General features: G+C 41.2%; 1 protein-coding gene across 3 annotated transcripts in view; it reads right to left on the bottom strand.

Annotated features, from left to right (window-relative positions):
* ALPK1 (alpha kinase 1) overlaps positions 1 to 23013 on the bottom strand; it is a 74589-nt gene that overhangs the window by 39716 nt on the left and 11860 nt on the right. The window lies entirely within an intron of this gene.

The following is a 23013-nucleotide window of genomic DNA, read 5'->3' as shown; positions in this document are numbered from 1 at the left end:
TGGAGCCATAAAATCACAAGCAGTGCAGTGACTAGCCAGGGTGCACTGAATCCCTTTTCACTTAGGAGACTCACGCAGTCAAGTGCTTTTAGTTTGAACTGAATTGTAGACCTTTTAACACAGAATTACAGTGAAACGCCACATTTTCAAACACTTGCTGGGTGACATGGCATATGCTTACTGGAGCCTGCAGGGAAAAGTTAGGCTGTATAATTTTTACTCATGGGCATCGTAGTATGCAGCTCTCTCTTATGCACCCTCCCCGCAACTTCTCTAATCAACACAACACGCTGCTAATCCCCCAATACAATATTCTCTCTAAATAATCTCTTGAAAGGAATCTTTCCCGGCATTCAAGATTTCAGAATCTATATCTAGAGATACTAGTGTTTGCTTCAATGGCTGTCAACACAGTGTGACATAGACAAACTATACACAAAAAATCTAGTTTGAAATTACAGAAAACTATGGAATTAGTTCAGCTACAACAGCCACCTTAGAACATAGAGGGGGAAGAGGACTGTTTTTTATATTATGGGAGGGGCTGGTAGCACTGCCTATTATTAGGATTGCCTGACATTTCCCATTATAAGATCCTGTTTTCAGTTGCTTATAACTTTGCCGAATGTAAACCATTTTGGCTGAAATTTTCCATGTTGGCAGTCTGCCTCAGACTGGACTTATTTAGAAAAATTTCAGCTGAAATGGTTTCCAAGAATCAGATTAGAGAAAGATATATTGTTTTGCCCCTGTTAAATTTTGGTGACCTTCACTTTGAGAACTTCTAGTGCTCCCCATTTTGGAGCAGGGACTTGAAGTTTGGCATAGGGTGGCCTTTGTGTCAGGGATGAGCCTTTTGATGACCCTGTGAAAATATTCCAAACTTTGGCCAAGTTATAAGCCTTGGAAAAATTGAAGTTGACTCCTGCTCAGAAGAGACTTTGATTTTAGCAGTGAAATTCCTCAAAGATACCAATTGCATAGGGTGACCAGAGAGCAAGTGTGAAAAATCGAGACGGGGGTGGGGGGTAATAGGTGCCTATATAAGAAAAAGCCCCCAAAATCAGGACTGTCCCTATAAAATCGGGACATCTGGTCACCCTACAATTGCACCGGGCCTGCTCCAACTCAAGACTGAGCAGGGCTTTCCCTGCATTGCATCTCAGGGCTGCTGCAGGCTGGGCTGAGTCCAGGTTCAGGTCATGGTTCTGAAAATGAGAACAGAAAGCCTGTCAACGACCCCCGTTAGGCCCAGGCAGTTTGGAAGACAAAGCTGCTTGATTCAAATGCAGAGGGGACAAGAGCTGGACCTGCAAGGGGAGTGAGGGATAGATTGGCATAAGGAACCTGGGTAGAAACTGGGACAAAGAGCTGGGGGGCAAACACTGAGACTGGACAAGGAGCCTGGGAAGGAAAATTGAGACTGGAAAACTGGAGGACAGATTGTGGGAGGGAGACAGATTGGATGAGCTAGAAGGAAAGGTACTGGGACTTGCTGGTCAGTGAGACTGGGTCAAAAAGATGGGGTCACTGGAAATGGCTGGATAAGGAGAAGGTGAAGACAGGGATGGGAAGTCCAAAGCCATGTTGCCTGATCTATTAATTGTATGCTGATTATATTAGTAATTTAGTTTCCCTAATTAGCACTTTGAAGTTTGGTAGGTTCTTGTATCAAGATCAGGCCCAGTATTATCAGAACTACTGTTGCAACCATGCACATTGAGAGGTCCTAATGTAACATGCACACTCTGGTTTATAACAGTTTTATTAATACAGTTAGCAAATTCACAAACACTCCCACCCAGCAAAGCAGGCAGAAAAGGATAAAATGAGTGGAGCATCCATATACTTATCCCCATCCCTTGCAAAACAATCTGAAGTGTTAGTCATCTTCTTCCTCACCATCACCAGTGGTCATCATCCTGGCATCTCCCAAGAGCTACGTCTCTCCCTCTCAAAGCACACAGGCTGGGATACAACTTTCATAATGTGTTATGCTGATACCACTATGCCTAATGCATATTCAGTAGGGGTTTCAGCCTCTTTTCCTTATTTATAGCTTATTTAGGTGCTATGTTGGGGTACCCGTCTCCGAAAGGCTACTAATCTTTTCCCCACATGCTTATTTGCATGTGTGTCAATTAGTTTACCATGGCATTCTTGTGACCAGACATCAGCAGATGTCCTTAACTAAAAATATCCTAAAAAAGAATCCCATATTGTGCTTACCTATCAGCAGTTTAGTTATTACAGTGTTTTATCTTGTGATTCTTATGATCTAGCTTACTCTTGGTTAGCTACTTATGCCAAGGGTTTTGGGGCCTTATGCCAGGCTTCCCCTAGCACATACCTATACCTATAGGCTACAGTGATAGACCTAGGACTTTCTGGGCAAGTAGACTGGGACTGGTATGAAAACCCTGAGGAGTGGAAGCTGGGTCTGGCTAGGTGAGGACAATGGGATTGGGACAAGGAGCAAGGGGTGAGGAAGAGACAGGATTAGGGCAGGGTCACATTGGAAAGGATGGGGCAGAAATGATCACATTTTGGGGGTCAGAGCAGAAAAGTCTGTGCCCACGGAGCACACTCCCCTACAGAGCCTAGAATGGAACCCAAGATCTCTGAGTCTCCCCACTCCTCAGCGGTCAGCAAATATTCGTGAAACCCTGGCAAACTCTCTCATCCCGCGCCAACACTGGTCCACATACAGGATGACAACCTGCTACCACTATCATTTATTCCCTTAACTCCACTGGCAGAGGTTAGTGTAATGGCTCTAAAGGTTCCAGTTCTGCTGATGACCCATGTGGGTGTCAATATCATGCCACCTGATGGAATTTCTGAGAGGGGTTTCAGTTTGGAATTTACACACAATAAACTGTGTGAATTAAACATTATTAAGGTTGCAAAGTCAAGCACTCAAAAGTCAGGAAATGCCAGAATAAAGTTGCCTGTGAAATCTTTTATCTGCATTTGTTGCAGAAGCTGGAAGATGAGTAGTGAATGAGGAAGAGGATTACAGGAAGAGAAAGGATGGTCTTGTGGTGAAGGCACTTAAATGCTGCAAAAAACAAGCACAAGCCTATAAATCACTCCCACGTTACTCAGGGTTTCATTGATTTATGAAGCATGTTCTTTTTGCAGTTACAGTTCAGGACAGAAACAGGAGGCAGATTCTCAGTTTTAAGTCCTATATCTCTAGAACAGTCTCCTGTCACCAGTCTTCTTTATGTTAACAGGAGTTTTGTTCACTTCACATGAACCCACTGGAAGGAATTACGACTTCAATAAATTCATTGTAACAGTTAATCCTTGAAAGTGAGTCAGTGGAGGCTGGGATGCTCACAAATTTGGTGGCTGTCCCTGAACAGGAATGGGTTTTTCACAGCAAGTCTATAGAAGATTGCCCCACTCCACTAGTGCTGTCTTCTCCCTGGTGTTCATCAGGGATGGTAGCAATAGAAATAGGCCTGATCCAGTGCTCTGCATTCTCCCAAGCATGCAGAACAGTCAGCAGAGCTCCACCGCCAGCAGAGGATGGGGGAATGGCAAGGAACTACTTTCTGGTCATGTGGTCTCCTTAACTCCCCAGAGAGCCTGCTGGCTGCTCTTTGGGGACAATGAAAGAGGGAGCTCTAATGCTCCCTGAGACTGTGGTCCCTCTAGGGTCTGCATCACTCCACAACACAGGGCTACACTAAATGACATAGTCTAGCTTGGAAGCCTGGTCTTCACTGCAAAACATTATGGTGAAGACTCCAATTAACTTATAGAATACTGACCACAACAGTACATCCAGCATAGATAAGGCACAAACCCTGTTCAGCATCATGTCAGCTAGTCATGTTTAAACCCTAATTTAGCTATTGATAACTTAAAAACAAACAAACATCAATCATCCTAAGGTTAAAACCTACCCTCTCTTCTTCCCCCCCTCCAAAAAAAGATTCAAATCTAAAGGACAAGTGAAATTGTAGGCCAAATTGTTTGTCAAGATCACTGGAAAAGGCTCATCACAACTTCGCTTCACAGAGATCCCTTTTCCTAAGCATCTTTTGTACAGGCATAAGTAGTGAGAACTTCAGTTTGCTAAACTTGGTAGCATTGCTGAAAAAGTACATCCTTATAATATCAAAGCACTCTCCTCCTTATCCCATTAGGGCTAAAGAAATTGATCCAGTTACAGGCTACCTTTCAATCAAAGAAGAAAAAAAGAAGCTCTCAACTCAAGCTACTATAAAACACCAGAGCTACATTTACCATTAGGCACACTGACATCCAATTGATTTATCTGACTAAACAATCCTGTTTGTGAAGGGGTGCATGTGACAGTCCCATGAGTACATCTCAGGTTAAGACGAATCATCCCTGCCATATGGCCCTAGCTCTATTCCTGCACGTAAATAGATTTCTTTAAAAAAAAACTTGCTTTTCTGGGAAGCACTTTATTACCATACATACATGTATTAGTTTACACTCTCTCTCTCACCACAGAATATGTGTATATGGAAAAGAGAAAGAGAGAGAGACCCCCACCAACTCTGGAAATAGCATGCATTAGCAGCTGGTTGGAGGAGAAATGTTTTGGGCCACATCATCAGATAAATACTCACAGAAAAAAAAAATCTGTGCTAAAAATGCACTAGAGCAAGAAAGAACACGGAGCTGGCCTTAAACACAGTGCTCAAGGAACAGGGGAATCAAAGGGAGCTTTGCAAACAGTCTGACTTGTGCTGCGTACATTGCAGCTGGACCCCAGAATCTGGCCCATTATTCTTTAAGTGAGACTTTAGAAACATGTATATAGTTTTCCCAGCTCACACTGTGATTTTCAGTAGTTTTGAGGACATTTTTGTCTACTGACCACAAATATACAAGAAAACACTTTTTCCCCTTGGAATTCAATCACCTCTTCCAGGGTGTCCACTTCCAAGTTGCCCCCAAGGTGAATGATGGGTTAAAAAAAATTCAAACTCCTTACTTAGCCACTTCAGAAATAGTTTCCCATAAAAGATCTACACCTCTATAGTAACTGGACAGTGTAGTCAGGAAGAATACGTTCTCTTCACGTTATTGAGCACCACAGTGTAGATTTTGATCACAAGTCCTAAAACTTTTATTGGGAAACAATTTGGCTAATCAAAGTACACTCTTCAGTTGTTCATGGGCAACAGGTAGACTGTTCCCAGGATAATGAAAGCCAATCCATTTTTCTTCATATTTCCCACTTGCTGTTGTGCAGGAATGCTAACTATAGCATCAGAATATTTTTTATTCCTCCTCTGTCCCATGCAAAATATAGTCAGTATAGATTGTTAGCCAATAATCTGGGCTTGTCATACATTGCCAGCAAGAAGGAGTGGCATAGTAGTTAGAAAGAAAGGCATTTCTTTGGTGGATGCCACTGCAAAGTGAGTCTACATGTACATATACGTGCTGTACAATAATGAAATATTTATATGATTTGTTGTATATCATGAGCTTCCATGTGTTGATGAATGACAGAAGGGTCCCTGGGTTGAAAGTAGCCATGTGTTCATTCTGGTGCTCTCTTTTGCCATTTCTTACATAGCTTAATAAAAAATAAAATAAATACTAATAGTATTAGAATGCTAAATACTTCTTCATCTCCAATAAAAAGAGACTCCTAGCTTGCACGTTACGTATACAACACCCTAAAGTCGAGTACATGACCAAACATTATCATGAGCAGATGGAAGGGGTCTTAGGGCACCAGAGCGGAACAACTGAGAGACTCCAATAGGATTATGAATGTACATTTCACCGGTGTATAACTTTTCAATTGCATTTATTAATTTTTATAAACATAGGCCTCTTTCCTGGCTTGGTCCTGCACCACCTTGAAGTCAGTTGCAAAGTTTCCATTGGCTTCAATATTTCAGGATTGGTCCCTATATCAGGGTCCCAAGAGTTAGACCAGCAGCTCTATAACTATGGTTCCTAGACTGCCTGCAGATTGCAGAGAAAGCTGGCAGGTCAAAAGGTGCTGGCTTCTCCTCCAAGATCCTGGAAGCAGCTGAACACAAAAAGGAGGAGCCAGCACTATGGCCTCGTCCATCGCTACCTAGGAGGAGGAGAAACAGAAGCCAATCCCAGAGGCTGGAGCCATTGGGTGGACTGGAGCTGTCAGCTGCGAGCAGCAGCAACATCTGGGAACAGAGTTAAGAGCCTCCAATAAGAACGCCCAGGGGAGAAGCTACCAAGTGGCTCAGCAGCATTTTCAGGGGGGGCAAACTGCAGGGAGGAAAGGGCATCAGAATGCTGGGTTAACACTGGCAAGAAAATAGAGAAGAAAGTGATTAGGCAGAAAAGCAATGTAGCCAAGGAGCAGAGGAGAAGGGACTCGGGGGGGTTGCACAACATGTGCCGAAGAAAGGAAGATCTGACAGCAGGGAAACATGCAAGAGGAAAAGACAATCAGGTCCCAGGGAAAGTTGGGGGTAGGCGAATAAAGAATATGGAGAAGGAGATGAATTGAACAGCAAAAGAAGACAGCATAATTAAATTTTTCCCAAAGAGGACAAAACCTTTATTGTATTAAAAACACCAGAAAATACCTAGTACTTACACAAATGCTGTAGTTGCCACCCAATGGGAATGACAGTAGGAGGCGGGGGGGGGGAGGAGGGAGGGCGCCATGAGATGATTTCTTTAGCAAGGTGTGGACCGCACTGTGAAAAAGTTTCAGAACCCCTGAGCTAGAACATCACAAAATCTGCCAAAAGAAATGAATTTTAAGTTATATTGTGGGTAGGAGGAAATGTGGGGCTTCGCCTAACTGGACTGCAATCAGTTTTGAAGCCATTTTTGAAAAGCAATCAACAGACACTCCAAAAACGGAGCAAATATAATAATCATTCGAGAAGCTGTGAACAATGTTTAGGAAATGTTCACAGTGTTACGGTCCTGAAATCCAAATTAGAGTTTCTCAGCCTTTTGTCTCTGAAAATATATTATCCTAATTTTGATCTTATTGAGGCCATTCTACAATTCCAGGGAGACCAATGAAGGGGAAGCAAAGACCTGATGATTTCCATGTAGAGGCTGCATTTATGGATTAATCCCAACAGGGAGCAACTAAACCTCATCCCAGGGGCATTTCAGCTGGGACGCAGCACAGTCAATTGAGAAATGGGGTAGTTATTTATGACTGGGACTGTTTTGACTTTCAAATAAACATTTTAATTATTTTAAGTGCTACACTGAAACTCAGAAATCAAACACTGTTTTAATTTTTAAGTCAGCTGTGCCTGCTTCTCCTCTCCCCTCCCCCTTACTGATGGAAGATTCAAGCTGGGTTTAAATGCCATAGAGTACATGATACTGATCTTCATGTCAATCACATCAAAAAGCGTTTCCCCAAAGCAAAATCCACTGCTGAGACACATTGCAGAGAGCAGGAAGAGAGGCCTTGTCTACACCAAGCAGACTTAGGGCCTGATTCTAGGAGTAACTCCAAGGAAGTCAGTGGGGCTGCATTAGTCTAAAACTGATATACATAAAAGGTGCACCCACAACTTTCAATGATTTAACTGGAGTTAGATGTACTCAACTTCTCTAAAAATCAGGCCCTCTGTGACTGGCTTAGACACCCTGACACATCTCACTGTATCAAAACATTCTCATATTTCTTCCCCGGATATTCATGATCTAGGTGATATTTTTTCTCAACCACGTGAACAACTTTAAAAAAAAAAAATCTGATCCTTTATTTTTATATGAAAACAGTTATTTTTAATATATTTCCATTAAAATTAAATGTAAATTCCATTTAGTAGAATGCAACCTATTAACTTTTCTCTCCCTTCTAATTCAACAAAGTTGAAAGATTCTTTCCTTCCTTTGCACATTCTCTTGTGCCAATGCCATGTGTGCTTGGCAATTCTGATGCATGTTGAGCTAAGGAACCCTTCTGTGATGCCAGCAGAAATCATTTCTCTTGTTCTAACCAAATAATTAACTGAATATATAAAACTGCCCATTGTGAAGATTACATCTGACAACAGATGATAGGTCAGATCCTCAGCTGGTATAACTTGGCATAGCTGCATGTAGCTTCATTGTGGTCAATGGAGCTGCACTGATTTACACCAGATGAGGATCTGGCTCCAAGTCCCTTGATTAAATAGGAGCAGTAGTGAAATCATGACCCTCTGGAGCTACTGTAAAGCTACTCTAGCTGCATACCTGCATCCATTAAATCTAAAGAGCCTCATCCAGTCCCCTTTAGAAGGAACTAGCAACACTCCTATTGACTTCCATCAGGAGCAGGACTAGGCCCCACACCTGTGAAATTTAGAAGTGTTTTTATTTCCACAGCAGTCTGTTTTTCTTTCCAGATCCAAATGGTCAGGGACACGTTTATATGCACTGTCTGTCTCCCAGTTCCTATTTAAAAGCCAATTTAATAAGATGAGATTATTAAAAAAAAAAAAAAAAAGTAGAAAATGCATACTACTAGTTCTGTGCATTTATGCACTTGTCACACAACACTTTGGGGCCAAATCCCTAGTTCATGTAAATGGTGTTGCTCCATTAATTTCAATGGAGCTATGCCGATTTACAGCAGCTGAGGATTTGGTCTCATGTCCTAGAGTTTTTCTACATGTGGAATAATCAACACGCTAGCAACCAAAGACTAAAAAAATATATATATCACCAGTGAGCACTTCAGCTGATCAGTATTACTATCATCCCCAGCAGCAGGCAAGTTCAGTTTCTGAATATTCTGACAATCACTTGTGTTTCACTAGAGTATTATTTTTTTCTGGTGCATGGAAGCTTTGCTTTGTCAGAGATAATGAAAGAGACATGGCAAAGCTATTTGCTAGGGGCTTTTTATTTTTTTACTTCTCTGGTTTAAAGATTAGATGTTTTCTTTTTGTAAAGCTGGGTATACCAACTGGCATTGGCTGTATTAAAATAAGGAAGAACCTCAATCAAAAAAGCCTCTCCAAAGGCAAGCTTTCTTGTTAATATGCACAAACATGAAAGGCTTTCTTTTCATCCTATACAACTACAGTGTGTGTAAATTGCAGGGGGCTCATTGGCATAAATCTCGGCTGTGACCTCTGAGGTAAACTGGATTTACATTACTTTCTGACAAGAATTAAATGAAGGCCTTGTGGATATACGAACAGCCTTCTAGACTGCAACAGATGGGCATGAATGTGCTCCCTAGGCAAACTATCAGTGACATCTGTGTCCTCCAAATTCTGGTGGTCTCAGCCAATTAACAGGCAAAAGGAGAGAAGGGGGGAAAAGAAAGCCGCCCTCTGCACAGCCACCCCCAGTCAAAACTGAAGCAGAAGTGCTTGTGTTTAGAAATGGGATCAGGAACAGCCCACAGCAGTGAGGGGATTGTTATTAGGCTCTACAGAGATAAGCATTACAGAAAAAGCTAATGTGGATAGATTAGATATCACTAAAATAGAACAAATTCTGCCCCTCAGTTAAACCAGTGTAAACCTAGAGTAATATCATTATTGAGATAGATTTGCTCTGGTGTAATGGAAAGCAGAATTTGGTCTAATGCTTGCTTATAAGCAGAGATGGGCCCAAAACAAGGCACTTCATCTAACTCCACTTACCCATGCTTTGGGAAAGCTTAGCTACAGGTCTGGAGCCAAACTCAATGGCTGCTTCCTAGCTCTGTAATGGGGTAAATCAGAAACTGGATCCAAACATCCTTAATTCAGATCTGGACTTTTCACCTTTTTTGGTGAGCCATATAGACTGCTGAGAAAAAGTGTTCAAGTGACTAATGTAATAAGATTGGAGACAGAATCCCTGTTATCTACCTTGGCCATTATTGAAAAATAGTGCTTTGGAGATGGATTGTAAATATAGCCACTGGACATTTAAGGATCCTTCATATGGTTCTTCAGAAAACTTCAGATATTTTTCAGTGTGGCACGGATACTGAGTAAAAGTTCAAGAATGTTCTTTATTAGTAAAACAAAAAAAGCCTCAAGTGATTTATTTTAAAACTGTTTTAGCTTTTAAGGGAATAAAGTCTTTAAGGGAAATGATCTATTCAGAATGAAGCATTTGAGATTATTCTTTTGAATTTTAGGGAACATTCATAAAATTTAAAAACAATAGACATTTACATAAAACTTTGATCCGGATTATGAGTGCAAGGGACTGGACTAGATGACCTCTTGAAGTCCCTTCCAGTTCTATAATTCTATTTGAGAAAACCAGACATCACCACACTAATAAGCACCTAAGAAAGAAAACTTCTGTCTAACAGGTGAAGTTTCACATAGCACTTTGTTTTAGGTCTTAAAAAAAAAAAAAAAAAAGTGGTCAGTAAAAAATTTAGATTTCATTGCTCTCCAGAATGTATCCTCATTAAACATTTCCCTTGAGAGTTAGCATTTTTAAGATAGGTGGGGATTTAAAATAATCACCCTCAATTCTCCATGTCTATGTAAGACTTGTCCTTCTTGCAGTTGCATGTAAATATTCCCTTTTCAGTTAATTCACCCATAGCTATTATCCACAAAACAAGATACATAAGGGAAGAAGGGACTGACTCAGAAATACTGAGCACCACAACTTTCACTGAATGTAATGGGAGATGCTTAACTTTAAGCATGTGCTTAAATATTTTCCTCAGTAGCAGTTCTTTCCTGAATTTGGCCATATATGCACAATTTCACTATGGTATAAAGACCCTTCACAACTTGCACTAATTTCTTTCACTTTTTTACACAGTCACTTGCATTGTCCATAGGAACCAAAAAAGGCTGCCTGCAAGAATATTTGCATGAGCAGCATTATTCTGGAGAACATAAAATTGTCACCTTAAGCTGTAAACCAAAACTGTAGAGCAATTGGCCCCTTTATGTACTAGGGGATGTAGGAGAAGGGAATTCTGGGGCAGAAACTGATCCCTAAACTGTTCAAACTTTGTTTACTTATTAACCAGAAATGTTAAAACAAACAAGCAAACAAACCCAACCTGAGTCATTTTTGAAGGGCTCTACTACTCCTGTTGGACTATCCTCTGTGTCTCAGAGGTCTATTTTCAACAGACTGTGCAGTACACTGCTCTATAGTCACTCCACATTCATAGGCCATTTGTTCTTGTTGCTTGATAAAAGCGGCTGATTGGTGGATGTGAAATGTGTACTGTAAGCTGTTCCTCATGAAACACACGTTTATAAATATTTCCATTACTTCCCTTAAGAAGAGTGCCAAAGTCCCAACTTTTTACCTCCTCCACTCCCAATTGATACCTCTAATATAACACTGGGTGATAACAGCAGAAGGGATCTTTGGCTAAATGCAGAATTGTGATAGTGTCCAGACTTGGTGTACAAAAGCACCTGTTGTTTTGCTCTTGTAGTGGCCTTAAAAGTGCCAATTCTGGCTCTCCTCCCTCTCCCAAAACTACCATTTCACACACCATTATTGGATGCAAAAGAGGGAATAACGGAGAGTCAGATCAATAAATTTAAAAGATCTTTAAAAAAAAGACAATGAATTTGGTACAGCACATATTTTTAGATCAAAGATGCCTTTGAAGTGACAAACCCCTAATCCATAAACTACTGAAGCACTTCCTTTCTGTTCCAAACTACTTGTTGTCAAATAAAATGGAAGTTAAGGAAATTATCTTTATCTGAAAATGGCCAAAAGAAGCCATCACCTAATGACAGCCTTGTCACAAATGACAATTGGGGAAATTGTTAGGAAGGCGAGGCCTAACGACTTGAGAAATAAGCTTGCTGTTTGCACTAATCTGGTCATGCAGCCCCCCACACACAATTCCAGTCAGCTTGCTGTGTGAAACAGCTAAGTCTTTGTCACCGTTAACAGTGGCTGGAAAGACTTCTCTTTCATGAATATGTATCACCAGCCCTCCGTGTCTACAGAGACAAACCCTTCAAAACTGCAATATAAAAAATAAAACACCCTCCCCCCCCAAAACAACCAACCAACAAAAAACAAAATCCTAAGCTACTGAGCTGAGCGGAGCGAAATGCTAGTAACTAATGAAAGCTCACGCTTTGGTAATCAAGTCAGAGGAACCCTCTGCTCAAAGCCTTTCCTAGGACTTTTATTTCCCAGCAAATTGAGATGAAGCCTATAGAGCACTTCACATCTTCATGTGTAAATGTGCAAAACCTAAATGACCCCATAGAGGTCTATTATGCATCTTTCTCTATATTTATACCAAATATTTGACCAGATGTGTTGTACGGGTATGAAAAAAACCCCTGGCTGTATATACAAAACCGTGGGCCTGATCAACTCAAACTCACGTGAGCCCATGCTTACTCATGTGAGTAGTCAAGTTGATTTCGAGGGGATTACTCATGTAAATACAGACTACCTGCATGTGTAAGGGTTCCAAGGCTTCCCATCTCTTTGCCTGCTTCCCATCATGATCAAATATATGGTGTGAAACTTACAAATACATTAAAAAATAATATGCATTAAATCAGATTAAAATGTTTGACATATTTAAAATATATACTATTTTCTACTACAGGAATGGGTTCCCTTAAAAAAAAAAAACCAACAATTGGGCCAAGAATTTCAAAAGTAACTAGTGATTTTTGGGTGCCCAACTTGAGACAACACAAAAGGGTCTAATTTTCAGAAGGCAGGTGCTCAGCATTTTCTAAGAACAGATCTCTTTAAAGCATCTACAGCTGGACAACCAGAATCACTAGCAATTTTTGAAACTCTTGGGCTTTATTTTTTATTGGGTCTTTTTACCAACTATTCACAAAATGCTCTGCAGGGAGAAGTAGAATAGAAACATAGTGCCCGATTTTACTGTCAGTAACACCGATTAAATCCAGAACAACTCAGATGATGTCAGTGGAGTTACATTGGTATAAAGCTGGAATATGTGAGAGGGGACTCAAACCCACAGCACTTTACAAAACTGTGCATTGAGGTTCAGATACAGGCAGAAGGGAGGAAATGGCTTATAAGGATGCAGTAGAGTAGATACATATGACAATTATTTTGCATCTTTAGAACTGATCCTGAATTTCCTGCATACCAATGGGAGGTACAGAAACACAAAGAATTCAGGATCAAACTTCATATGTATATGATCAAAATAAATAGATTAAAATTTGTGTGTGTGTGTGCGGGGGGAGGGGGGTGTTCTCCTGGGAATGCTGTACATTAAAATGGTCAATATTATTCATAAAGTTACCTTACGATATTTGCTACTGCTGTTTGAACTTTGGTGAGCTAATCAGGTAACAAAATGAACCTTAATTTGCTAAAAAGAAATGTTTTTGTAACATCACATATTTTACTTTTCCCCCCAGAAATAACGAGAGGAAGAAATTGGACTTCCAGTGGAGATATCAAGACACTAAGCTCAATTTTTAGGGTCTACGATATTATGCAATGTTTGCTGTAGACATTTCCATTTCATTAGCATAGTCTACTTTACATGAAATCCAGTGATGAATGCTCCCCCTGATCTAAGGCTAATCCTCTTTAAAGAGCGACAGGCTATATTACATGTGGCCACAGCCGCAGTTATGCCAGGGCTGAATCACTTTGAACCCTATTGAACAGTGTTCCCTTGTGAGACTTTGCACAAATCCATAAACCAGTGCGCTCTGTGTTGTGAAACCCTAATGTTTTCATCATGAAGAATTTTTATGAAGGGACAGAACCTCTCTCCCCCCAAATAAGGTCACACTGCACATGAGATGCGAGGCTGTCGTCACGACTTCTAACAGCCAATCTATAACTGCAGCATACAAGATTAAAGTAAAATGTTGACCTGGTCTTTCAACAGCAAGCAATTATTCAGAAGCCATGGCTGTTGGAACAACAATTCACAATATATAAAGATGAACTGAGAACCAGCCTTCCCGGGTGAGATTGCCTTAGCACATTTTTCTGTGGGCTACCTAAAATTTACCAAATTTTGATGGCCATCGCAATTTAGAAGGTGACCAATATAATCAGAAAGTGATGTGGGATACTATTGTAAACTGGAAATGCTTTTTGAACCATGCTTCTCTCCCTTTCTCTATTCCACCCCCTGCTTCCCTCTCTCCTTTTTCCTCCATTTCATTCCTATGCATTTTTTTCATCCACATTCTTTTTCCTTTCTTGTCCTATATCCCTTTCTGTGGACCTGATCCAGAGCCAATTTAAATCAGTAGAAAGACTCCCATTTACTGCAATGGGTTTTAGATCAGGCCTTGGGTGTGTGCGTGCGCATATTTGTTTCTCTTATTTTCAGGGTGGCAGCTGAAAACAAGAGAAAAGAGTCCAGCAGGTGCCTCACTGATTCACCAGAGAGCTTTATGATCAATGCCTGCTGCTGAGTGAAACTATCAATATTGCATCATCCCAGGAAGCTTCGTCACATAGCAGCCACCCCAGGTAAAGCACTTCTGGTCAGCACCAACTGGCTACTCTTCTGCTGGCTATTCCACAGATATCCATTAAGGAAAAGAAAATAATTAAACTCTAGGGCAAGATGCATCTCACATCGGTAGATGACTAATGCACATCACCTAGCCCCTTTAAAATTTGCGTAGTGGACTAGAATATACATTGACACACAATACAGTGCCCAAGGTACCTTATGTGAGCTTCGCAAGGCACAATACAATCAAATTAGAAAAAAAATCATGGTATTTATGGGGCCTGTACTGAAGCCTACTGAAGCCAGTGAAATTTCTTCAGGCCCTTAAATACTGCAAACACTTATCTTTATACACAATTAATTTGCTTCAGAGTAGCCAAACAGGAATTTTTTTAAGTGACAAAAATAATATCTTACATTTATCCAGCACCTTTCATTAATAAGGACTCCAGTATGATATTCAAAGTAACCCACTTCTAGACAAACTATACACAATGATTACTTCATATGCCTTTGAAATGCAGCCAACTTTGGGGTGGAACGTGGCAGCTGTACACAGCAGCACGACACCTTAGAACAGGGACTACAGAAGAATACTATATCCATTTGAAGGTGCAGATAGAATTTAGCTAGGCAGAACACATTTCTTAAATTGCAATCTGACCAGGACACCAGGACTTATACTCTGGTTCTTGCAAGGAGTGCCATAGGGTCTTTCATGATCACAGCTAGTCATTAGGGTTACAAAGGTTAATACCCTGTCACATGATGGGTCATAATCCACTGACTTCAGTGGTTTCTGTTATAGTCAGGTCTTAAATTTTATGTCTCATTTGAAAGACGAAACCTTCAGTAGCCCAGAGCCCCTTACATTCTGTACCCACTCAGGGAAAAGAATACCATCTACTCTACTGAATTACCAATATCACTTCCTACAGTTTAAAGGGATTCTCTTGGGCATCTCCGAGCCAAGTACTGACCAGGTCCTATTTTGTTTAGTTCACGATATCGGACAAGACTGTAGTCTGAGGTGGTATAAAGACTATCGAGATCTACGTGCAAAATGTTCACAGTCTGTCATTCTGAAAGGAAAATTGTCCAAACCACATATGAATAGTGAAGCTCCTTGAAGTAGGTGATAACTCATATAAATACCTCTGAATAAACTTAAAAGACATATAACCCCCCCACCACCGCCTCAATTTCCCTCTCCCAGAGTGCCCTTTTCCCAGGGGCTGATCTCCTGCCTGCATTATCCACCATATGTAATAAGATGGCCCCTTCCTGAGTCACCCTCAAGGCAGGCCATAGCTGACAGATGCTCCTGCCTCAGTTTCCCCTTTCTTCTGGAGTCCTCAGTAACTCCATGCAATAAATAGCCCTTTTCACAGTTAATTTATTACCAGAGGTCCCAGAACCATAATCTAGCTTTCCCCAGCACAATGTGAACGGTACATTCACTCTTTCAAGTCCCAAAAGTCCATCCACACCAAATACAGCTCCTGTGTCTCTCACTGTGCTCCAGCTCCCCCGTATGCCTCCTCACTATGCCTCACCCCAGCCCCTCTAGCTGAGGTGCTTCTCTGTTCTGTTTCCTTCCCAGCTCTTGCCTGGAGACATCAGCGGGCTCAGCCCTCTGTCATTCACAGCCTTCAGCCCTCTCTGGCTTCAGTTCTCCGGCTCAGAGAGCCGGCAACCATCGCCCTTTGCTATTCTCAGCCTTCCACCCTCTCTGGCCATGGCTCTCTGGTCTGGGAAGTTTGTAGGTAATCCTCCGACTGCTTTCTCGCCTTCTGCTTTCACCAGCCTGATCTGGCACCACTGCTCAACCATGACATTTTCACCGCTTCCTCCTTCAGGAGCAGCATCCTCACCCTGAAGCTCTCAGCCCAGCTCTGCTCTTCCTCTGAGCTCTCTCTATTCAGGACTCTAGCCTCTCCCCCTTCGTGGACAATGGGTTGTGAATTCTTTCTCTGGGTTATGAAGTCCTTCTTGCCTTTGGGGTGTCTCTCAATTATAACCCCAAGGGCAGCCCTGCTCTCCTCATTACACCAGACTAGGGCACACCTGGATAAGAACAGGAGAGCTGGGTCCAATTCCATTAAGGGATCAGTGACCCTGTTAGAAGCCCTTCTTAGAAGATATTCATTTAATTTGCCTCATCCTGTATAAATGAAAATGTCTCTGATATTTTAGTCAGTAGAATTCAAGCACAAGCAAGGAGAAAACCTTAAATATATGATCAGTGATCTCTTAAGTTTATGGAAACCTCCATAAAATTATAATTTAAGTTAATACACGTTTAGTCACAGAATACACAATCTCCCTAAAAACATGGTGTCCGATTCTCAACTGGAGTAAATGAGTGTAACTTCACTCATGTTTACTGTGTGGACCAGATCCTCAGTTGATGTAAATCAGCATAGTTCCATTGGGGCCAGCCACCAATAAAACCTGCTTTTTTGATCAACTAATTTGATGTTTTACAGAGAAAATGCAAGGGGCTCCCTTTCTGTATAGCGGTGAGTGAGGGAGCACAATTACACAAGCAATTAGGTGCACAATTACTAAACACAATAGTGCTGCCCTAGAAGTAATATTAGTGATTTCTATCTTCTAACTCTACTAAATCCACTAGAAATTCCTCTTCAAAAACATGCCCTACCCCACAATCTGAGGCTCCAAGCGGTTTTGGTGCCTGATTGCAAAAAGGCAAGTTCCGAGTATTTCTCCCATAGATCAATCCGATGATTTAGGCTTCCTTTTAATGATGAGATTATTTTTAAAATCTTGGCTCTTCCCTCATTCATTTCCCTTTGCTACTCTTGAAACCCTGCATCACAGTGAGCCTCTCCCATTCTGAGGGCTAAATGAGGCTTCCTCCAAAGTCAGTCAATGCCACTCTAATTAGCAAGAGCCACATGAAAGTGCCTCCTTGCCCGCTTTTCCCAATGACTGAGCATAATGCTCCTGCTGCATTCTCATATCTGTTTCTTTCTGGTTCTGCACTTCTATGCTATGATTAATTTACAATCATATTACACGGCTACTTTACCAGGAATTGATTTCACAATGTTTCAACAAGAACCGTGATCCACTCGAGAAAGGGAAGAATGGGAGGATGATGCATCAGGAGAAGCTGCAGGAGGAATCTTTTCCTCATTTATCAAACCTGCAGATTCTCAGATGTCATTTAGGCTAGGGTAATTTACTGGGCTAACTAACATTTGTTCCCCTGGCATGGCTGTAAAACACCCTGTATTCACACATAGTCTTCTCAATTGTTTATCCAACATACATACCGTGCTATTTAGACTATGATTTTTCAACGTTTAATTCCTATTGAGTCTGGATCATTCTAGGCCAAATTGTTAGCGGGCCTATCGGGATAGAGGGGCTAGCATAAATGGTGCCAGTGGTCTTTCCACCACAAGGTATGTGTATCAGGAACCAGGCCATTCCAGCAACTGCATCAGCTGGTGAACTCCTGAGAGTTCTGACTCCATCTTTGCTAAGGGCAATCTGTGGCTTCAGTCCCTTTGAGAACACTGAGTGATGGCAGCCATTTTGAAAGAGGGGTGTTTCTCTGAAGAACATTGTTGCTCAGATAAGTCTTCACTTATGAAGAACATTGGAAGAGGACTATTCATTCTAAACATTTTTTTTTAAAACCCTACCCATTGTACTAAATTTACTCAAGAGTCACCTCTCTGCCAATTTTGGTGCAGACAGACAATGCCTGAACTGAGATCATTTGGGACACAAAAACAAAAACAAAAAAACAATTAAGTACATTTCTTAAAGGACCATTTAAAATTAATATTAACCCAAACATTAACCAACCAATTTACTTGTAAATTCTTAGAAAATTCATTCTGTGCCCAAAGAGCTAATGCTGTAATTTTGGAGAGGATACAATATATTCTTCCAGTGTTGCCAATTCTTATCTGAACACTAGATGCATGATAATCGGGGTTTATTTTAGAGCTCCAGCTCCTGGAGTTGACTGAGTATGTGAGAATCTCAGTTTTCATTTTAAAAGAAAAATTAAATTATTAACCCTCACGATTGTTGAGAAAAGTCTGAAAATGTAAACCACAAAGGCCCCAATCAAAAGGCAAATTTAAAAAATCCTTTAAATTGACTATTTCTTAAAAATCTCATGAATTTTAAGCCAGTCTCCTAATTTTGTGGGGCCCAACTCATGATTTTGAACACTTTGGGCTGGCAATACCACTCTTCATATTTAACCTGAACCTTTGCTTTAAGTGCAAAACTCAACTCATCATTTACTATGGAGCTGCAACTAGTGTACCATAATGAAGAATCTGCTCTGCTCTAGAATTCCATCAGTTGGTTTAAAACTCTACAGAAAACTCGACCATTCTCTATTCAATTCCACAGGAAGGTTCTGCTGTTACAATAATTGTCTTATGCAGCAAATACTGAGCATGTAAAATGGCACTCATTGGACACTGCTCCGCTTTTGGAGGCCTTGTGCATTTGTAGATTTCAGCTTCTGATGAGGTGGAAAGAGGCAGAGTGTTCTAGATAAATATGTGATGTATAATGTATTTAACATTTATTATTTAAAGAACACCCTCACCATTGGGACTTACTGGCAGTATCAACAGAGAGGCTAAAGACTGACTAAGGGTACATCTACACTACAGGGGGGAGTCGATTTAAGATACGCAAATTCAGCTATGTGACTAGCGTAGCTGAATTCGACGTATCGCAGCCGACTTACCCCGTTGTGAGGACGGCGGCAAAATCGACTTCTGCGGCTTTCTGTCGGCGGTGCTTACTACCACCTCCGCTGGTGGAGTAAGAGCGCCGATTCGGGGATCGATTGTCGCGTCCCAACGGGACGCGATAAATCGATCCCCGAGAGGTCGATTTCTACCCGCCGATTCAGGCGGGTAGTGTAGACCTAGCCTAAGGAACTACTGCTGCCTCCAGGTCACAGTAATGCTATGGCCCTTTTTCTGTAGCAGAACCCCACTACAGATCCCTTCCTGATGCTGACTGCCGTAGTTCTCTGAATAGTAGTTGGCTTCCCTCTCCATCAAAGCGGGAAGCAGAATGCCTGAGCGGCTCCCACAATGTAGCCAAATCAGGGGAGAGATCAAAGGTTTGGGGAAAGAGTTCACTACTGGGTACAAGTCTATGGTAGCAGGGTCAGCTCATACCCTAGTTCACAGCCTCCCTGCAAATGTCTTGCTGTCCCAGACCTGTGTGATTGAACTTGTCACGTAAGGCTTTGTTCTTTTTAGGGAGGGAGGACAGAGGAGAATCAGAAAGGAAGAGCAGAAAGTGAGAAGGAAGAGAGGTGAGATGAGCTGGAGGAGGTGAAAAGGAAGAGAAAAGTGAGGGGGGAAGGATGGGGGGAAGGTGACACGGCTAGGAGAACTGGTGAGACAGTGAGAGGAAGGAGAGAATGGCAGGTGAGGGAGACAGGGCAAGTAAGAGGAGAAAGGGGGAAAAGACAAAAAGGAAATGAGAGAAAAGAGAAGTCAGGGAGGGAAGGACAGATGAGAAACAAGACAGGCCTGGAGCAGGAATGGAGGCAGAACACAGGAGAGAAAGAAAACAAGAGAAGACAGGGGGAGCGAGAGAGAGAGAGAGAGAGAGATGGGGAAAACCCATCTTGCGAGAAACAGCTCTCCTTGTCAGTCATGAACACAACTTCAAGAAGACTGATTCAGGCACCAAGCAGTGCAGAAGTGAGAGGGAAGAATCCTATCCCCTCAGTAAAGGCAGGAGGACTGAAGAGAGAAGTAAAACAAAGAGAGAGTCACATTTTGTTCTTGCATTGAAATGCCTCCCAAATACTTCAGGTTTTAGAGCTGTTCTGGAGACTCGCTCCACCTAGAATTGGGATTCAAAACTTTCAGCAAATTCATCTCCTTCCTATGCATCTCTTCTTCCTTCCTCCCCACTTCCCTTTCCTCTTCCATTTAGAATCAGCTGTGTCTCCTTGTCTGATATTTGGATCATAAGCTCTTTGGGGGCAGGGATCAAGTCTTACTAGCACACTTTGGATGCTGCAAAATAAATAAATAAGGGATATGCAGTACTAAGGTCTGGCTGTAAATTATTATTAGGGCTTTGCTGCCTTCCTCAGTGAGCTCTAAGCAATCTTCAGTCCACTATCATCACCCCTAGACACTCACTTAAAATATTTTAAAAGGGAGATTTACAGTTCTTGTAATTCCAAAATTCTAATTCATACACTCCAAAAATTATAGCTATCCCACTATCAGGTTTGAGGCACAGCGGCAGGGCAATGCTAGGGGAAGATGGCATAATATTTGCTCTTGTGGCTGCTTCTGTCTTTGGATACACAGAGGAGTTTGGAGGAAATTGTAGAGGACAAAGAAGAGTTAGGTAACTAACTCCCCTATATGCCTTTGGAAACCTCATCCTCAGTCTCCAAGGTTGCCCAGCACTTTAGACCCTGATCCTGCAAACACACACGAGTAGTCTCATTGAACTCAATGGGACTACTCGTGTGCATAAAGTTACTCATGTGTGTAAATGTTTTCAGGATCAAGTGTTCACAAGACTTTAACGAGCACTAAAAGTCTTTTAAAAGAACAAAAAGACCGAAGGCTTGATTTACACTACAACTCCGGTAACATAACCCAACATTGCCATCTACTGGCTGTAATATCTTAACCTGCCTGAACAGGGCTATGTGAACATACCCAAGCGATTAAAGTGGAAATACATCTGGAATCAGTAAAGTTGCATACAATTTCTTTTCAGATTACTTCCTATACCAAAAGCAATACAGACTAGAATTAGATCAAGTAGTAGAAAGCGAGATAATTTTGGGTGGGTATTGTCTTTTGTAAGAAGATAAGAAAATTGTAATTCAATTTATAGTACATTATATTCACACATGTAGGCTGTCTATGATTCCTTGGTATTATCTAGCCACCAGTATACAGATATTCACAAGTCTGGCTATTGTGCCCCCAAAGCTCCCAGTTACTCTTTATCTCATCATTGTTATCACCCCATCTTCAGTGGATTCTTGTGGAATTCATGGCAATGAAAGTTACTGAAGAAATTCAGCTACAAGGTTCCCAAACAGACAATAATAATCCCTTATTAAAGAAAAGGATGCAATGCAACAGTACTCAAAGATACTGTTAGCAAGGGACTCTAGGCCTAGTCTATCTCTAATAATTATAGAAGTGTATGGATGGATGGGACCTTTAAAAAGTCATCAAGTCCAGGCCTCTGTGCTGAGGCAGTTATGATTCTGTATTCCACTCTTTATGGTTAATTTAACTAATGGCACAGAAAAATCCTCTAATTTGGGGTTATTACTCAAGCAATTGTAAGGCTAATCAAACAAAGGATGACGTCAAGGAGTTTAAAACCAAAGGGTGATGTATGTTCAAATTTTTATATAGTATCACGATGACTATGGTATTATACAAATAGTAAATAGCTACTTGAAATGAAATCCATCACACTATATATTAGTTTTCTACCCAATATTAAAGTAATAATATTCTTTAATAAAAGGAATTTTATTTAAAATAAGCTCACTCGGTGGGTTGGGGTGGCTATCTAGGGGCTTGATCCTGCAAACACAAGCACATGCCTAACTTTAATCAGGTGAGTACTCCTAACAGAAGCTAATGGGTCTTCTCATATAAGTAAAGTTAGTATGTATATGTGTTTGTAGGACAGGCTCTACAGATTCAAGGGGAGAAAAATTTAAGGTGTTCTCAGTCTCCTACTCCCAGATGTTCTATATGAAGGGGAATAATGTAGGACACGCGTCTTTGAGGATTGGAGGGAGTGAAAGGGAGTGCAGGAATACTTGGCCTATGAAATACGTTAGTAGAGCCAACCCCTGGGGGAAAAAGCTCACCTACTGATCACATTTTTCATAGGTTTTCTGCAAAAGTCTAGGTAGTCTTTATTTTATATATTTAAGGCATATAATGTTAAGCCCTTTAATGTTTCATTTCTGTCCCCTTGTGGTGAGAGATCAGCTTTGCAGAATAATGGCATCTCTTTACATTTACCCTTTTTACACTACACTTAAATCTGGTGTGGGCATTTTACAAGGTGGATTTTGAGTAAAAGGAGTCACTACAGTCAATTATTCTAAATTAGTACTCAAATGGTCAGACCACCTACAAATTAATGGCTATTTTAAAAGTGGTCAGAAAACTAAGACACACATTCAAAGTGGTCACCTAAATAGTGCCTGCAAAATGAGTGCGTATATGCACGGCTACTCATTTGTGCACGGAAACACCCACTCTGTCCACACAGCAGCTGTGCCCGTAAATTCTGCATTTAGAGTTTAGATAGCCAGGTCTGAAAGTTAGCCCCTTGGGAATCAAACAAAGGAAGAAGACACAAGGTGAAATCCTGGCTCCACTGAAGGCAATGGGAGTTTTGCTGCTGGCTTCAATGGGGCCAGGATTTCACCCCAAATGTTAATTTATTTAAATAACTGACGAATATAGAAATTGCCCTCTTGGCCCAGACTAGTGATCCATCTAGGCTAGTATCTTGTTTCTGACAGTGGCCAGAATCAGCTGCTCCAAAGGAACAGTCAAGAACAGAAAGTAAGAAATTACAGAATAACC

The sequence above is a fragment of the Trachemys scripta genome, chromosome 5, assembly GCF_013100865.1.
Source record: "Trachemys scripta elegans isolate TJP31775 chromosome 5, CAS_Tse_1.0, whole genome shotgun sequence".
NCBI classification, from domain to species: Eukaryota; Metazoa; Chordata; order Testudines; family Emydidae; genus Trachemys; species Trachemys scripta.
This window is presented reverse-complemented; position numbering and strand designations above follow the sequence as displayed.